We start from the raw sequence: 13,406 nt of genomic DNA, 5'->3' as shown, positions 1-13,406 counted from the left end.
ATTGCGGCTATTGCGAAGGAACTGAATTTTCCAGCCGCAGAAATCTTTCACTTTCATGTCTTTCTTTCTCTTTAGTTCGGTCTCAAGCTATGGGCCTAATGGCATTCATTGAATTGAAATATATTAATATAGGTTCTCTGCCCAAATATGGCTCAGTTTAACGAATGGAACTTGATTTTCTAACCAAAACTTTAAATGATTATTATATTTATTACATTGCGACGCAACACTGCGGAGAGAACATGGATATATTAACAATGAAGTTAGCCGTTCTAGGAATTATCGTTCGTGATTTAAAGCTTGCACTGGAACTGGAACACTTAAACCCACTCAAGCATATTCCTCATTTTTATCCACAGCTTTAGCAGAATTTGCACTGCAGTATTCCTCATTGCTTGAAAAATACAATTCCTTGAACTGAAACATACTCTTAAGCAAATCCATGAACTGTAACATGGTAAATCAAGTAGGAGGATTTCGAAACAACAAGGACTGATTTAAAATTTCTGTCATTATTGGCAAATCATATCAGTTTGTCACACTCACAACAAACTGAATGTGCCCTGCACACTTTTTTCTAGACACAACAGGTTGTCCCATTGTGATGTCCTGTCTAAAGAGAGAGAGAAAGACTGTAAAAGACCTTTAGACTTGTCAGAGACTATAGTATGACATGAAAGCGAATGGCTGAGTTCACGAGACCAAGTTGCACAGTAAGCATTTATAATAAGAGGAAATACCAATGTATTCAGACTGATGTCATGGTGCTTCTTATATGAAGAATATGCAGAAACTCTCTGTGCTGGAGAAAACAAAAAGATACATTTGAAGAGAATGTCCGTTCTATTCTGAGCTGAATTTGTTGCCAGACATTTTATTTAACAATGACCTCACATTTTCACACACTTCAGAAGGGTTTTGTTTTTGTGGTCGTGCTGATGTGGCAGAAAATGACAAAGAACACACTTGCATCATATGATTATCAGGAGATTTTTGAGGAAATTCCAAACTAGAAAAAGATTATGTATGGTTTAAAATCTGTTTCTTCTCTCTTGACCTGTACACATATCTTGAATTAATATATTTCTCATTCTTTGGAGGCACAGAACTTAACAAATTTCACAAGCACTTCACAAACATTCTGTGGTCTAAAACTGGGTCTATTCCTGTTTGTCTCTTAAACCCTCATAATGACATAATTAAATATGATTGTGATGTTTATGGTGTAGAGTGTCACTCACCCTCAGACACTGTATGAAGCTGACCAACGGTGAAGTCATCTACAGTCAGATTTACACTGATTTATGTTATTTGGAGGCTTCACGAGCATTAGAATGTTCTCCTCACTTTGATATAATACAAACAAAATCAGCTGCTTCAGGAGGCTAATCTCCTTACCTAAAGATTTTTGTTTTTGATGTCTAAAAAAAATTAGATCAATATGATATATATCACTTATTGTGCAAATATCTGCTTAATTGTTTCATTCTTTGGTTAATCTTTTATCATCTTATTAATTGTTTTTCTCTATGCAAGTGTTCCTTCAGATGATTGTAAGGATCAGTGAATTTCACCATGACAACTGAAGGTCTATTGTGTAGAAACACAGTGTTAAGGAATTGTTACAACCCTTTGCTGTTGGCAAAGAATTACTCCTATAGGTTTCTTTTGTCAAATTTCATACAAACACTGGTCCACAGTGACGGATGACTCATCTCACAGTGTGACACAGTCTTCATCATTAGATAGTCCATTATCTGTGCTGTGTGCCTCACTCTTCTCATAAACATGCATTGTGAGGTGAGCTTGGTGGCTGTTGCACTTGTGGAGAAAAAACCCAGAAGTATATTTCAGGATACAATCAGTTTCATGGCTATGCTGTCCTGCTCCACATTTATTTCTCAGTCACTATGCAGTGGTGTATGACACAGCCCATTGTGCTGTACTTCACATAAGACTCACACAGGAAACAATATAACAATATAAACAAGAGATGTATTCACAGTGTTCTAATGATCTAAACTGTCATAAGCATTTTGTTTGGAATATGCCAAAAAGCACTGTGACCAAAACTGAAAAACTGTTTGCCTAGAAGACAAATGCAAATATGATAGGATAAAGAAGAAGTCAATTCTGTCAATTGCTTGTAATTTATTGGGGGTTGAGATATGTAAATGAAAAGCCATGTCATTTCATTTAAAAGATGTCAGATGAAGAGTAAGAGCTCATCAGAGAGCCCTAAACCCTTCTGTGTGATCTCTTCTGGTTCTGTTTGGACTCTCTCCTCAGAACTGGAGTATCACAGCTCTTCTTGTCATTTTAGTGCACTGAACTGGATCCCTCTGTCTCAGCAGCTTGTCAGACTGGACCTGTTGACCACTTGATGACTAGTGTCACCACCAGTATTTAAGGACATGTTTTTACACTTACATTTTTTTCTCTACTTACAGATACCACTCCCCCCACCTCAGAGACTGACTCTTTTTATAGAATTTACACCGTCCTGTCCAAACCTGTGTCTTCACATGGCATCTATGAGTTCAGCTATATTGGCATGCTTAACTGGAGAGAGATATTTTATGCCAATAATGAGAATCAAAGCCTTGAGGCTAAGGAGGACTGGGTGAGACAAAAACTGTCTGCAGAGGAGTGGAAACAAGAGAATGATATACTGTGGCATGCAAGAGAATTTGTCCCTTATCTGTATGTACTGATAAATGAGTATCTGAACACAGTCTTCTGTGACATAGATCCTCAGACATTGAGTACAGAGGAGATATGGAAAACATTCTTGAAAATTATAATGATGTTGATGGGACACAGTGAGTCTGGTGAGTCACTAGTCCACAAGTCACATAATCTTTACAAAACGTGTGTAAAGAATTTTAAATGATTTAAAAGTGTTTGTTGTTTTTCATGATCTTCCTGTTCATTATTCACAGACTCAGAGCTTCATGTCCTCCAGAATAGACGAGGCTGTGAGATTGAGGAACTGCCTGGTGGTAATGGAACATTTCTCAGAGGAGTTGATGAGTATGGTTATGATGGAAAGGACTTCATTTCCTTTAATCTTTCCACTATGCATTGGGAGACCTCTATCGATAAGGCCAAACCTATTATTGAAATCTTGGACAGTCACTATAATGTGAATCAGCACATAAAGGATATCGTTGAGCAGTACTGTGTGGGCAAGGATAGTGAGTTTACGCTCTATCAGAGTCAATACCTTAGGAATAAATGTAAGTATTTCTAGTGCCATAGCAGTTTAAATTCTTTTTTTGCAATCCTGCAAAAATTCTCAAATTTCCTGAATCTTTGCATTTCATTCACTCATTATAACAGTAATGTGCTGTAGAGTGTTGTAGAATTTTTGATATGAGACTTTTTGAGGGTTTTTCTCCATTTTAAAAACAATTGTTTTGACTTAATACCAATATCTTTTTATAGCTTTTAATTTTTGCAGACATTTGATTTACTATATGATCAACTACACGTTCAGACTCTCAGGGTAAAATAAGATGATTTCTGGTCTTTTTAACTACAGCTGCACCAGATGTGTTTGTGTTTGCAAAGAGATCTCCTGCTCCAACCACAGTGGTCCTGACCTGTTGGGCCACTGGCTTTTATCTCAGAGATGTGTCAGTGATTATCAGGAGGAATGGTTTCCCAGTACCTGAGACACATTTGACATCTTCAGGTGTTAGACCAAACGGTGATGGAACCTACCAGCTGTGGAAGAGTGTGGAGATCCTGAACTCTGATGAAGAACATTATGATTGTTATATGAACTACAGGATCCTGAATGAACCAATAATTGTCAAGTGGGGTAATTATAGTCACAGTTTAATATTCCATATTTGGATTTGTAAAAGACGGATCAGGGCCAAAATATAACAACACTGTAATAAGCATTTTTGCAAATATATACTTAATATATAATGTCTTGGGCTGAGTGTAGGGCAAATATATATCAAAGTTGTCTTGTGTCAGCTTGTGTCTTTGTAGGTTGTTGATCTATGTACTGTGTATGAAAGTGTGATATTTGATACAGTGGGTTTGTCAGTAGAGGACGGTTACACAGGGATGATGGTGATACTCCATCACTCACCCCCCAGCATTTTGCTGTTTGAGGAGAGTCTGTACTAACACTGATATACAGGGTCCTCCAATTCAGTGTCAAGTTCACAACTTCACTACTGCACATACTGACTAACCACTCCTGTTTACATATTTGTCCCTGTTTAAGGATAGTCTGATCACATACAGAAATAAACATTGCAATATCAAATGTGAATTGGTGACAAATGCCACTTCCAAAATTTTTATGTACAATATTTACAAATGAGAGTAAGGATTCAGGATGTAGTGGGATTAATAACTGGTATTACACTGTGTCTAAAGCAGCTGTTATACTGGAATTATTGCCACAAAATCAGCTCCAGGATACATCTACAGTCACAACGAATAGGGAAGTGTGACGTTCTTAGATGTCCATAATTTCGCTTTAATCTATGTTTAATCTCTCTGTGTTTACAGATGGAAACTGTTCCAACTGTGATGAACTACCTCTTTATGGTGGCATTTTAATTACAATAGCTCTGGTCATTCTTGTAGTAGCAGTTCTTGCTGGGTTTAAATTTCACAAAAGGTCAACCTCTGGTGAGTATCCAGAATCTAGAATTTAAAATTTTTTAGAGTTTATGTTTCACAAAGTGACAGTTTGAACATTACTGCACTCTTTCCGTACACATTTGTCCTTCCTGAGTCAGTCTGAATAGGAATCTGAATCAACAACTTCATGGGTCATGGTTACTTTTTCACTTGAAGTGAACTGAGAGATTCAGTGCTCATTAACACAGAACAACACATAAACCACACACTTGGTTTTAGTCAAATCAGGTCCTGATAGCTGAAATGGGCTTTGTAATCACTTGTAGGAACTTGTTGGGTGAAAAAGCGTGATTGGCTAAAGACCTCCATCTCAGGAGCCATATTTTCCATAACTGGTGAGTTAATTTACATTTCCATACCATCTAGAATGCAGTCTTACAGTCAAGACCAAGAGCATCAGAAATCAAAATATTCAATATCAGTGAATAACAGACAAACCTTACAGGGCAGAGATAAAAAAAAAATGCATTAAGTTTATTCACTTCTTATTCACACACATACACAGATAAAATGGTGGTTTGGGCCAGGCTTACAGACTATGCACTAAACTAGAGCCTTAAGAAGTCACCAGTATTCAGGCTGTATGCTTTACTGAATGTGTGTGCAAAGAGACTGTAATAACTGCCTACTGTTTTTCTCTTTCTTTCTTTCTCTCTTTCTTTCTTTATAGGTAAAAAGAGAAACAGTCAGAGTTCAGAGAGCAGTGGAAGCACTGAATTATCAGAACAAACAACACAAAGTAAAAGTGAAATGTCCATTTTTATTTCTTGTTTAGTCAGTATTGTTATTTTAGTTCCATTGGCTTAATGATCAAAGATCATTAAGCCATGGTTTAAGGTGAAGTTCACTCCTTCCATGAATAAGATATTAATGTCATGTTTTACAAGGAGCATACCTGTTATTTCTCAGTTAGTCCTGTACTTGTTTGTACAGTGAGTTAGTCCCATACTTCCGCACAGATCTCTGCACATTTATAAAACGTTAAAGAAGTGATTGTAATGATATGTAGCCTTACTGTCTGAATTTGATTAATGCTTTTAAAATTTGAACATATCTCAGAATTTTGTGTGTGTGTGGAGGGGAGACAGAGTCACACGCAGGCAGAGAGAGAGAGAGAGAGAAAGAGAGAGTCTGTGTTTAGGGATAGTTCAGAATGAATTTAGTCAGAAATGAAGATAAATCAAGTAGATAGCCATCACACTGGTACAGTCAGGCAGATATAGGGTATAAAGTGATCCTGAACTCAGTAAATATAGTGGACTAGGATCCGGACTGTAACTCCATCATCCATCTGAAACCTATTGGTGGATCATTTAGGGGTTCAGGAAAAGGAGAAATGTAATGCTTATTTGTGTCTGTCACAAAGTAGACAAATTAGTATTCAGATCCTCATTTCTGAGTTATTAAATGTCAGTAAGTGTGTTAAATTATAGTGGTTTGTGTAATCATAAAAGTTTGGATTACTTTTATTTGTTAGTTTTTGTAACATTGTATTATGAATTAGTTTACTTGCATTTTACTTGTTTTCTTTGCTCTTTGAAGGTGAAAACAGCGACTGTTATGATCATGAGTCTCAAAAGCCAAGTCCACCTGGTAAATCTTCATTTTCACACAGAAACACACACATTTTACTGTTACCTTATCACACACACCAAGATCTCATTTCGTATCCTCAGAGGAACTCACACATCACAGACACATCAGGACTTTAATGTTACACTATCAGACAGCTCAACCTCCTCTGAAATCTCCAGAGGGACAGGCTGAGGTTTCTGTCATATACTAGTGCTAAATCTTGAGCTGTGTCTGTTTCTGTAGTCTAGGGCTTCATGTGACAGAGTTTTGGGGTTAGGTGTGGGGTGTTGTAGTTTTCCAAACAGTATTTTACATACTGTGGAGTGCTACTGTATACTGATAGTCTATTGTAAGATTTGAGAAATGACAGTGGTTTAACGAGATCTTTTCATCTTTAGTTAACAGTGGAGGGGATGAAGTCCAGGACAGAGGAATTCCAATACCTGTGCACACCACTACACCACTTTTTCAAAGTAAATCTCTCATTCCTAAAACATCAAACTCAGACACTTATATGTTGTTTGTTACAATTGCAGTAGGATTTGATAAGTGAAATGGTAATTCATACACAACTGTATCCACTGATACGATTGCATAGATCACTGAAGGCCACAAATCACAGATCAGAGTTGTTCTTCAAAGTTTCAGAGTCATATAACATGACCCCCTGTTACTACGTCACTTATCTTGCTCTGATCCTAACACATATTAGCATGTGGCATGCAGTTATAGACTAATTACTTTGATCTTTTATCTGATTTGAACATGAGAGCAGTGTTATTAGGCAGAGTGAGTGATTGATGTTGTGTAGTTTAATCAACCCCATACTCATTATCAGAGCAACAGACACATGACACCCACACTGTAGTTTTAAGCTTTGATTTTAAACAAGAGCTGAAAACACAGTAGTTCATTAACAACCTTAGATTACATGTCAATTCACAATCCCCTCTGTCCTAACAAGTTCTTTTTCTTTATGAATTTAAATGTTGAGAGATAAATGAGTATATCATTAATAGAGCTGATCACACAGCCATAGTCCAGGAGACAGGGAGGTCGGGGCAGAGGCCTGACAGAACCAACTATTACATGTGACCTGAGCATTAAATTTCAATATAGTGACCAGTTTTCCAGGTACTGCCTGACTAAGACACGCCATGAAAATTCCGCTTTTCCTCTCTAGACCATAGGAGTGTTGGTGAGAAACCTAAGTCCTATGGGAGCTTTGAAGAGGAAAAGCAGATGATGACCAGTGAAGGTGAGATATTCATCTCCACTTCTGTTTTTCTCTCTTTCTCTTCAGCAGAACCACTCCACTCCCTTTAACAGAGCTACTCTTTATTAATTCAGTTTCAGTTTCTTTATCAATATTTGAATGTATGAATGTAGTATGCTATTTTTAAGTATTTTTTTATGTAATGATTTTGGTAAAACTGAGATAAAGAAAGACAGAGATAAAGGACAAGGAGAACCATTCCTTTAAATTTCACGCTTAAGGAATGTGTTTCACATGTCTCATACCCCCACACACACACATACATGTTCCTGTGTTTGTATGATTTACTTTAGCTTTAGTTTTAAGATTCTGAAAATTAATCTCTCTCCCTCTCTCTCTCTCTCTCTCTCTCTCTCTCTCTCTCTCTCTCTCTCTCTCTCTCTCGCTCAGGTTTTTTCAGATTATAAAAGGGTTGAGGTAGAGTTAGAGTTTGGAAGTTTGGAGGCATATATACAGATTATACAGATACATCTCCTTCATTTATCAGAGAGGAAACTACAGAATCAGTAGCTACTGATGGAGGTAGGAGTAATTACAAGTCACGGACAACTACCTGCAGCTGAATGTAACAAAAACAAAAGAGCAGCTAATTAACACCTCCAGCCCACAACCCCACCTGCATCAATGACGAAATCCTTGAGATGGTGGACTTGTTCAAATACCTCGGACTTTAGACAATAAACTGAGCTTCGAACAACACACCGTGGACACCCTCAAATGCGGCCAGGAAAAACGTTCTATCTATCCGAAACCTAAAAGCACTTTCTGCTGCCCCTCACCTTCTGCTACTGCTTTACAAAAGTATAGCTCAACCCTTTCTCCTTTACTGTTCCCCCTGCTTCAACATACTAACCGCCTCCAACAGGAACAAACTTACACGCATAACACACAATGCCTCCAAAATCATCAGCCTCCCCACCCCCAACCTCCCAGACCTCAACAGCAAACCCAGCACACGTAAAGAATATTCAATCACACATGACCCCAAGCACCCACTCAACCTACTCTTCACACTGCTTCCATCAGGTCATAGATACAGATCCCTGGCTTGTAGACAGGCACATAGGAGTTTCATCCCCTCTGCCATAACAACATTAAACAAAACACCCTTGTAACCATCAAGTGTAAAGATGTTACCTATATATGTAGTAGGCGATTTGTAGGGGGGAGGAGAGAGGATGCCATGCCCCTTGTTAGCACAATGACCAATATGCATCCCCCTTCTTAACCTGCCATCCTTCTGTATACTCTATGGAGTAGTGTCAGTAACCATCAGGCCATCCCCCTGATAAAAAATAACAAATCGCCCGCTGTATATATGTGTGGATGTTTTAACTGTTGATGTATACTGTATGGATGTATCTATGTCAAGGTTGTATCTATGAGTGTATATCATGTATATTTATGTATATTTATTCATGTTATGTCATGTGTATGTTAGGTGTATATCGTATTTTTGTGGGGTATGTCGTGTTTACATAATCATGTGTGAGGCTCTGCACAAGCCGTGAAAACAAATTTCCTTACAAAAGGACAATAAATAGTCTATCTATCTATCTATCTATCTATCTATCTATCTATCTATCTATCTATCTATCTATCTATCTATGTCCAGTTCATCCTGTTATTGTGGAGCTCAGTGACAACCCAGTGATCAACTATTGGCAAACCTCAGTTTGTGCCTGCTGTAGGTCTCAGTGGAGCATGGCCTACTGCTCATCTTCTTAGCTGGTGGAAATATCTTTCTGAGTCTCACTAGGAATGCTGGCATTCAGCAGAGGGTTTGTTGCAAACTTTAAATCTTACCACAAGAGAAGATCAAGTAACCAGCAGTCCTTTGCAGATGGCTGTGATCACATGAGCCAGCCAGTAAACTTTGTGCTTTTTACGATAGTTTTAATCATTAAAACCTTACTGGTTGATACTAATGTTACCCTTGTATAATTTCCTTGTTTAGATGCTTTACCAATGGTGTCCATGACTTAACAATAAAATGGCTATGGGTGCTTCAGCACTTAGAGTGAATCGCAACACAAGTGCTAAGACGAAAATGAAGTTAGAGCTCCCTTCTGTTATGTCTCCACAAGACCTCTCTGGACACGGCATAACTGAACATAGTGAGGTAGTGGTTAATGGTAGTTTCTGTTATAGATTTTCTTTTTTACCTTGCACATGTGTTGCTTAGACTGTAAGCATGTCCACACTGAGAAGATAAGGTGTAGATCCATAATTAATAAATAAATAAATACATACATACATACATATGATTTACATTGTTTATACATCACATGGACTGGAATCTCTAGGCAAAGATGCTATGGAGATGAATATATACTAATCTTAAGAATAAAATGCTTAGTAGAATCCACAAAGATAGAACAATATGAAACTACCAGACAGTTTACTTAGCAGAGTGTGCAACAAGGATACTGTTTAGCTTTAGATACCCTTAAGACTTACAACACTGTAAAGCAAAAGAACAGACTGAAGAACTTATTGTTCTCCTCTATACATTGTTCTCACACATGTAAAGCACAAATCCTCACACGGAGGGAAATAGGAATGCTGATCAGTGGTCATGCTTTTCAAACTGGGAGACATGCAGAGCTCAGAACCAGGAACAGAGATGTGGCTCTGGATGGAAAACAGGAGGAAACTTACAGTGGTGTGAGAATACAGTGGTGTTACAGTGTTCTTTAACAGACAGATTTGTAACTTTGTAACAGAGACGTCATTATCTGTATCTGTATCGGTTCAACCAACAAAATTATCTGTCTCTGTATTCGGATAGTAGACCGGGCGTGGGCGTGGCTTATACCGGAAGTCGCGTTAAATCGAGCAAATGTTGTATTTTCTAACCTAATATTCATTGGGAATACAATTTTTGTGCCTTCAAAGCATCAGATTGATTTTGGTATATAATTAATTATTAAATATATTTTCACATCCTCATACCGTACATTTCATCTCTCTCTCTCTCTCTCTCTCTCTCTCTCTCTCTTACTTTTACTTTTAACTAAACTAAGTTTCATGAACTGTTTGAACCCCACCACCATCACCCCTTTAACTGGGGGACACTGAGCAATCAAAAACTAAAAAAAAGTTTTATAATTCGAAAGATTCTGATTCGTGATTCTTGATGCAGTTCGCTAAGGAAACGTGAAATTTGCGCGGACTTGTTGGGGGCGAACATAGAATATAGTGATCACTTTACTATAACGTGAAGTTGAATGAAACGACCTTTGACTGCTTTTTTTATGGAGGAAATAAACACGTACAGCTAAAAACTACACGTTGCGGGAGTAAAACAGCTGCGACATTAGGCTTTCGTCTCGCTATCTCCCGCTCCGGACAGGGGGCAACTACAGAATACAGCGGTCATTTTTCAATAATGTGTAGTAAATGAAACGACTAGTTAGTGAAATCAGTCCTATGTTGCAAACAGGATGGGCATTCGTGTCTTGTGGCCATCCACGATGATATGAATCGATTTGAAGAAACATAATGGCTGAAGCACAGACATGCGATCATGTTTTTTCCCGAATAATAATGAGCAACCTCAGGTAGAAGAAATATCTGTTTCCATCGTATTACATTTGCTTTCCCGAATAACGTATTCGGATTCGGGTACATCCCTACTAAACACATCCTTGACAAATATCTTTACCACTCCAGCAATCTTCTGATTTTCAAAGAGCTGCAGTTCCTTACTTTGTCAGTAGAGGCCACAATATCCCCATCGCCAGTGTTCACTTTCACTTTCGATATTATTTGTCGTTCAAAAACACACACAGTCTGACGAAAAAAAGATAGGTATTGATAAGATCTGAGGTTGGATAAGGGTTAGGGACAGTAACTTTGTAGGTTTTGTGGATCTTTCATATGATTATGTAACAAATCATGACTTCAATGCTGTGAGTAGTGATGCCAGTAGGTTGTCCTGGTCGTTGCCAAGTACCAGACAAATGACTGACTAACTTACCATGACAGATCCATCAGGCATACACCTAGAGTGGGTAGTAGAGCCCGACCAATATAAGATTTTTAAGACTGATACCAATTTCGATATTTGAGGATTTAAAAATCCAATAATGATTTATCGGCTGATATTCTCTCTCTCTCTCTATCTCTCTTTTCAATCACATAACATAAACAAAGATTTTCATTTGTTATGTGTAGTTATTTAAGAGTCCAAAATAACATGACATAATGCACTTCAAAAATAAACTTGTTCTATTGTCATAATTTGTACAACAAAATATATTAAAGCTTGATAAATAATGCAGTAAACTGACACATTGACTTAGAGTACACGCTGCCGTCGAATGCATCTAATACTACACGACTTTCTGCAATGAGGACTGACTGTGGGATTTCACACTACACGTTTGAAAGAGAAGCTAGATAATGTTGTCTGGCTACCAAACCATAATAGATGGTTGTTCAGCTCACATTAATTTTTGTTTGCCTCTGGTTTAATAATTTCCAATGCACCAACTGTAACTACAGATATGAGAGTCACAGATATATTTACCATTGCTTAATTTAGGCAGAATAAATTAAACTCTACAGTTAAATCACTCAATAGCTGTAGCAGTCCTCCACTGATAGACATGGCATTAGCTAGCTTTGCTGGTAACCTAATTCATCAACGGACAGCTGCTGTAAGCCAGAGAATTCTTAGAAGTGAAGAGGGAAAAATGACAGGACCGCTGTTTATTTACTTGCTTGAACTGCCACACTGTTTCATAAATAAAGCTACAATAAAGTTTGTGAACAGCTTGAACTTGCAGTGCATCTTACATGAAATACAAATATCTTTGTTTGGCTGTGAGAACACTTTTTATTAGCCGTGAATCCTTACACCAAGTTTAACAAAATGTCCCGAAATGAAAATACATGCTTCCCTTCAGGCTACAATTTTAAGTTAAACTAAGACAGGTAAAAAAAGATAAATAAAAAAGGCGAATCATCAAAAACGTTCAAATATAGAAGACAAGGTCAATCTCAAACAATCTCAAAACTGCAGCCAACTCAAATAAATCCACAAACAACATCCTGTGTATGTTCTGGTTTCCACTGTAAACAGCAGTGGGCAACTGTGTTTGAACCATCACAAACTTCATTAAAGTAACAGTTTGTGTTTGAGCTTTTTTAAATGAGCTTAAGTAGTTCAGAATTGTTTGTAAACCACATACAGGATGTATCTTTTCCCACTCCCTTACTGTCATAGGGATTAAACTATGAAAGCCACTGGCCACTAGATGTCTGTAGTAACATACTACAGGTTTACACGATATCAGTGGACATACATTCAGTATAGTACAAAAAATGAAAAACAAAAACGTTCTATCATCTAATAATCGAATGAAATGTGACTAAAGTCTGTGGAAATGAACATTCCTAAGAGAAAATGTAAAATAAAATTTTAAAACAGCAAACCTGAGACAACGAAATATAACAAAATATCAAATGACCACAAAAAATAAAAAATAAAACCCCAACTCAACATTTTAACTCAGTAATTCAATATTTTTGTATTCACTAAATTATCAAAGTACACCACTCATGAACAAATATAAGTTGGATTGCTAACTTGTAATTGTAGATGCTAACTTATTATCAATTTTGATGTGCACCAATTGAAATAAGCAAGATAATATCATTCACTTGGGGCTTTTTTTCCAAACAGTTCATTTTTAGGTTTTCACTAATAATCAATGATGTACATGCTATTTTTTGTTGTGCTTAAAGTTATCATTTTCTGAACTTGAGTTTTATCATTTGTTTTTGGATCATTATTTTGTTTTTGTCCCCAGTGAGTACTGCAGTCCATACTGGTCAGTAAAACCTATGTGGCTGGGATCACAGAGAAGTACAGAGT

The sequence above is a fragment of the Chanos chanos genome, chromosome 12 (assembly GCF_902362185.1).
Source record: "Chanos chanos chromosome 12, fChaCha1.1, whole genome shotgun sequence".
NCBI classification, from domain to species: domain Eukaryota; kingdom Metazoa; phylum Chordata; class Actinopteri; order Gonorynchiformes; family Chanidae; genus Chanos; species Chanos chanos.
Note: the sequence above shows the minus strand (reverse complement) of the source record.